This window comes from Cucurbita moschata, unplaced genomic scaffold (assembly GCF_002738365.1).
Source record: "Cucurbita moschata cultivar Rifu unplaced genomic scaffold, Cmos_1.0 Cmo_Scf00055, whole genome shotgun sequence".
In the NCBI taxonomy this organism is placed as follows: Eukaryota; Viridiplantae; Streptophyta; class Magnoliopsida; order Cucurbitales; family Cucurbitaceae; genus Cucurbita; species Cucurbita moschata.
The window spans coordinates 963186-969185 of record NW_019268571.1 but is presented as its reverse complement, the minus strand read 5'-3'; positions in this window follow the sequence as shown (position 1 = coordinate 969185).

The following is a 6000-nucleotide window of genomic DNA, read 5'->3' as shown; positions in this document are numbered from 1 at the left end:
GAAATGTCGTTGATTGTGTATGTTATTATTGCTTGATCATTATAAAATATAACTCATAATTGAACTTTTACTCTATTGATTGTATTATAATTTACTGCATTCATGTTAGCTTAATTTTATATTTATTTTAATTTAGAATACGTTATGTTTTACCTTGCATGGAATGTGAATGTAAATTGTGGTATTGATGATGTTTAGATTTACTGAGATTGTTTCTAGCTTTAATTTTAGTAAGCTACTAAATGTTAGTGTATTCGTGAAAATGATTTTGCTACGCAAGATCATATGTTTTAGTTAGACGTCTTGAACATAGATAAACTACACAGTCTTATGACCATAGAGATGGGGAGGACTGTACCAATGTATACGGAAGAGTAAGTAGTTTTAGATGAAATAAAATGACCTAAGAAGCTTGATAGATGTCAATATCCTATAGTATACTATAGATATTAAAAGTGGTAGTGTCTGAAAGAAAATTTTATAACTTTGAAGTATGTAAAGAAGAAATTAAAGTATCACTAAGGAAAAAAAAATTGAGTTAAGACCATAAAAGTTTAAAACATGTATACTTAAATTGATTGGTGAATGACATAAGTGCCTTTAATGGAAGCTGTGCTTTGGAAGTACTGAGATGTAGAAAAACTTTCCTGCCTTAATACGAGTTGAAAATTAAAAAAATAAAAAATAAAAAACTAATACAACCGCAATTATGGAGGTTGTGAGATGATTTAAAAATATCGAGCCACAGTTTGGATGAGGCATTACGGTCTGGTCAAAATTTTAGAGGTATATGGACTATGAGATTATCAAGATACCTTAAACTTAAGAAACCATGATTTAAGATGAACTTGGGTGGGGGATACACGAGGATTAGAGTGGGACACTGTCTCTAAATCAACTAGAAGTTTTGTGGTAATCCTCCTTAGGGTATACGAAGAATGTACTCCGGAAGCTCAACATAAACAAATTGCTGTAGAAAATTACCGAACAATTTTTCCTAGCAATGTCAACCTGGTTAAAAGGTATAACCATAGTTAAAGTTTCAAGACTATCATTTTAAGTTTGATTTTCAAGTATCCCAAGTTTTATGGCATATGAGGATATCCACCATGCTTATATAATACCAATTTTCAGAAGAGAATTTTGTTAAGCCCATTCTTGATATTACAAAGGCATTGAAAGGGTTGTGATGTCTTTCTGTTATGGTTATAGGAACATTAGTTTTGGGTTGTACTAGGTAGGGTATACCAAGAGAAAAACCTATTTGACAATGTTTCCAATGAAGTTACCAAATCCTCAAACTTAGCTTGACCACAAACCAAATACAGGAAGTCGTTTGTAGATCTATGTGATTTACCAGTGCATTCAATTTGCATTGGGTTAGGGTGGAGTTTTTAACCAGTTTCATGTCATGATTTTCACTCCAAAAAATATACTAGAATTGGGGTAGGTAGCCGAAAGAGAAGAAATATTACAAATTTCTTGATTTTATATGGAAAAATAGGCAAATTTGTATATGGAATTCATCTGCAATGATGAGACCTTAATGATGAACCAAAGCAAGTGGACACTTCCAAACAATACAAATACAAATAATAATGTGGAATGAAAAACAATTTTTTTTTTAAATTATTAAAAATACAGAGAAGGAACAATGTTAATTGGAAACATTCCTCTAATGAATTCCCTAAGAACTACTATAGTAAATGGACTATATAGAGTTGTGATCAGTCAAATATTTTGAAGCCCTGGTATTTATTACCGGTAAGAATTGGACTATAACGAAATTTCAGTCTATACCAGCACCGTAATATCTTATTAGGGAGGAAGATAAGAATTAAAGATTAATCGAGAAGCAAAGATATGAGCGCATGTGAGTAGGAAATAAAAAATATCTATTCTAGTTCTATCATCAGCTATGGGTTCGAATCTTAAGAGAAATTCTCGAGAATGTTTCTACCCTGAATTTTTTTTTTGTCTTTCTTTAAAGATAAGGAGAGAAAAAAAAATTGGATAAAAAGAATGTGCCATTTTGAAGTTCTATCAACAATTTTCTTAGGTAGGAGGAGATCAGGTATTTTAAAATGAGATTTCCAGGATGTATGGACAAAAAGGTCAATTAGTGAACCTCTAGCTAAGTTTAGAGAATTTGATTTAGAGGACAATGTAAAGCACAAACTAGTAAAACTATTAATCTAGTAGATGGAATCATAGTGAAAAAAAAAAGTGAAAAATTAGGTAAGTTTTCCAATCTTATTGTACACATGAACATTTATTTTAATGAAGTGTCTGAGCCACAAACCTTAGATGAATTATGTTGCCCATGAAATTTTAGAAGAAGACTCAATATGGCATGATAATGTTATGTATGAAATTTGGTGACCATTAGGTTATGATAACGGGCTAAACCAAGTATAGGTGTAAAATGACTAAAATGCCCCTATAATTATGTACCACTAGATTTTACCAAAGTGACTTCTAAATGACATGAAATTTGATGAGAGACTTATGTCATGGTGTAAAGGGATTATACCAAGTTACAAGGCCATTAGAATATGTGGAAGAACTAAACCAAGGTTTGAGGTGGTAAATGACCAAAAGACCCTTATGAAAATTCTATGACGTTTTCAAGATCCTAGAAGACTCAATATCATAAATAAGTCTCATATAATTTGACTTTCGGGAATTATAAAAAATTTTGGAGTTTGAATTAAGATTTAAAATACATAGCTATCCGTCAAAATACATTATAAAAAAAAATCTATATGAAGTGATAGGCTTGAAAGTTTTATGCATGCAAATAAATGTTTATGACTCATTAGAGTATCCATGTTAAGATTTTTTCTTTAGTTGTACTTCAAGACTTAACGAAGAACCCTTAGAATAAGGACCTGAGTTATTCCAGGATTAAAGCACTTTCGAGAGGACGAAAGTTTTTTTAGAGGTATATAATGTAACAACCCAAAAACAAAATAAAATAGTAATAATAATAATAATAATAATAATAATAATAATAATAAATAACTAATAAAAATATATAAAAAAAAAACATTTGGTAAACGATCCCTCCTCCTTCCTCCAATCTCTCACCACTCCTTCCTTCAATCTCTCACCACTCCTTCCCTACAAATAATTCTGGGAATAAATTAGGAATTCTTTTCTAGGAAGATTTACCCAGAATTTCTTCCTTCCTACCAAAACAAATAGAAAAAAAAAAAGGTTTAAGCAGATTTAGTTCGGCCGAGGAGATACATCATTTGAAGAGGTCGGTAGTCGTATGTTAAATCTTCCTCTTATTTTATTAAGTAATATTAATTTAGTTACAATTATTTAGTTTTGAATTAGAGATTAAATAAAAAGAATTTTGTATGAGTTTTAGGAAATCACAACCAATTATATTTTTGATCTCCTGAATTGTTTAGATCTCCTAGATGGTTGCAATGATTTAGGTTGTCAATAATTTTATATGAATTATAAAAAAAAAAAAAGAACCTAATCAAATGAATAGATTAAATTAAAAGTAAAGAATATAATTGTTAACTAAATCAGAAGGAAGACAAAGGAAATAAGAAGAAGAAAAAAAACTAAATAGAGATGAAAATCCAGAATACTGTTAACGGAAAACAGAGAGAAAAAAAAGTAAAAATAAAAATGGAAGATTTGGAAGTAAGGATAGATTAACAAAATTAGCAAGGATAGATTAACCAAAGTAGCCAATAATATCTCCAAAATAATTAGCGTGGAAGTGGAAGTGGAAGTGGAAGTGGAAGTGGAAGATGGAAGTGGAAGATGGAAGATGGAAGATGGAAGATGGAAGATGGAAGATTGAGAAAAGATTTTGTTGAACATAAGTTAAAAAAAATAAAACAGGAAACATCAGAGGGCAAGGAACTCCATCAAATTTCGTCTTAACAGTAAATATCAGAATTTAAGAAGGGCCAATGTAACATCAAATTTCGTCTAACAGGAAATATAAGAATTAAAGAAGGGCCAATGTAAATTAGAGAAATAATTTTATAGAGTTCAGACTTGAAACTGATGTCATGGGCTCACATAGGTTGACTTGGTGTTCAATGGACTTTCATTAAGGATAACGACAGAATCGAACTTTCATTAAGGATATATTCGTGACAACGACTTAAGCTAACCAGGTAAGTGACCTTACTATCGGCATGGTTATATTTGATGTTGACACGTGCCCTGTGGTTCTGCACGTGTCATATATATAGTGATATGTGTGAATTGTCTGTGGATCGATATGCTTTCTATATGTTATGTTATGTTATTATATGTGGTTTGTATGATAATAATTATGGTACAATGTGCTCAAGGATATGTTTGAGATAGGATATGAGAAGGATGCACAAAACGAAATGTAATGATAGAAGTAAGATACGTTCATGAAATGTTAAGGTTAGGTTACATACCAGAGTGCTATGGATAGGAGAGATTGATGAAAGAATACGATTAGGTTATGGTAGAAAGGGATAGGTTTGTGATAGATTGATAGAATGATAGCGTTATGGTAAGTTAGAGAATGATATGACTATGAAGTGTTTACGTTATGACTTGTTTATGATATGGTACATTGTATGCTATGTATGCTTTTAGTCTGATGTGATATGTTATGCATGTGACGATGGGTGGTCCTTGAACGATTATGGCTTGTTTGTATGAATATTTAAATGTAACTGTATGAATTGTATGACATGAAATACGATAAATTGCATGAAACATAACCCCGCTAGGAATATGTATGAAATGTAAAGAAATGAGAATGAGAATGACATGTCAGCATGAAAACGTGACAGGGGATTATGTTCATTAATTATAACTGTAGGACTAGTGAGACCTCATGCATATTGTGCGTTCATGCATTTGGAGAGATACCCCTATCCCATCATGAGGGTACGGACGTGTACATCTAATGGCAGGACAACGATCGTTATGCATTGCATAGCGCTGCCGTGACGGTTCTAGTTTTAACGGGTCCCAATATAAGGGGCTCCTAGAGTATGCCCACCGGCTAGGGACAGTGGCCCAGCGGTGTGCGATTGGTGAGCCCATACTCGCATGTATGGGCTGCGTGTAGAGTATTTGGTACACGTCCACGATTACCTGTTAGGATTACACCGTAGGGAAAACGAAAAACGTAACGAAAGATAGGTCCCATCATTTCATTGTGTGATGGTTGCAGTTAACCCCAATAGTGGGGTCACTTATTGAGTATTTCTTTAAATACTCAAGCCATGTGCTACTACATTTTTCAGGTTAAGGCAAGGCATTCCTGTACAGTTGACGACGACATCGCTTCGAGATCATGGCACATGCATAGGATAGTGGCATTTATTTTCTTAGACTTAGGATAGAATAGGATGTTTTAAACTTAAACGCTCATTTATTTTATTTCGAGTCTTTTGTTGTGTCGTTTTAAAGATGTTTTCGAAACACATAAGTCCATGGCTGTGTTTTAAGTTAAAGGTTATGTTTTATGAAATTTAAATAAAGCCTTCCGCATTCAATGTTTATGGTACGTATACAGTAGCGACCTTAAATTAAGTAGAAAATTTCGGGTCATTACAGTGTACATAAGTGCAAAGTTTCACATTCCATAACTTATTTTTTGCACTGCACCCAATTTACATTTAGTAGCTTACTAAAATTAAAGCTATTAGTTGCGCAACGTGGCCTTTTTGCTTCAACTGGCAACAAAAAGGCCACGATGTCGCGCACTGCACCCAAGGGAGAGTAGCTAGTACCAACAGACCCCCTGGTAACCAACTGACCTCAAACTTGAGGCCAGCTCCGCAACAGGGGCGAATGTATGCTACCACTCGTCAGGAGACAGAAAACTCCAACACTGCAGTCACAGGTACGCTCTTTATTCTTGGGTATTACGCACGGATCTTATTTGATTCCGGGTCAACCCACTCTTTTATCCCCACTAATCTTGTAAAACACGCAAGGGTAGAAGTTGAACCGCTAGGGTACGGGTTGTCT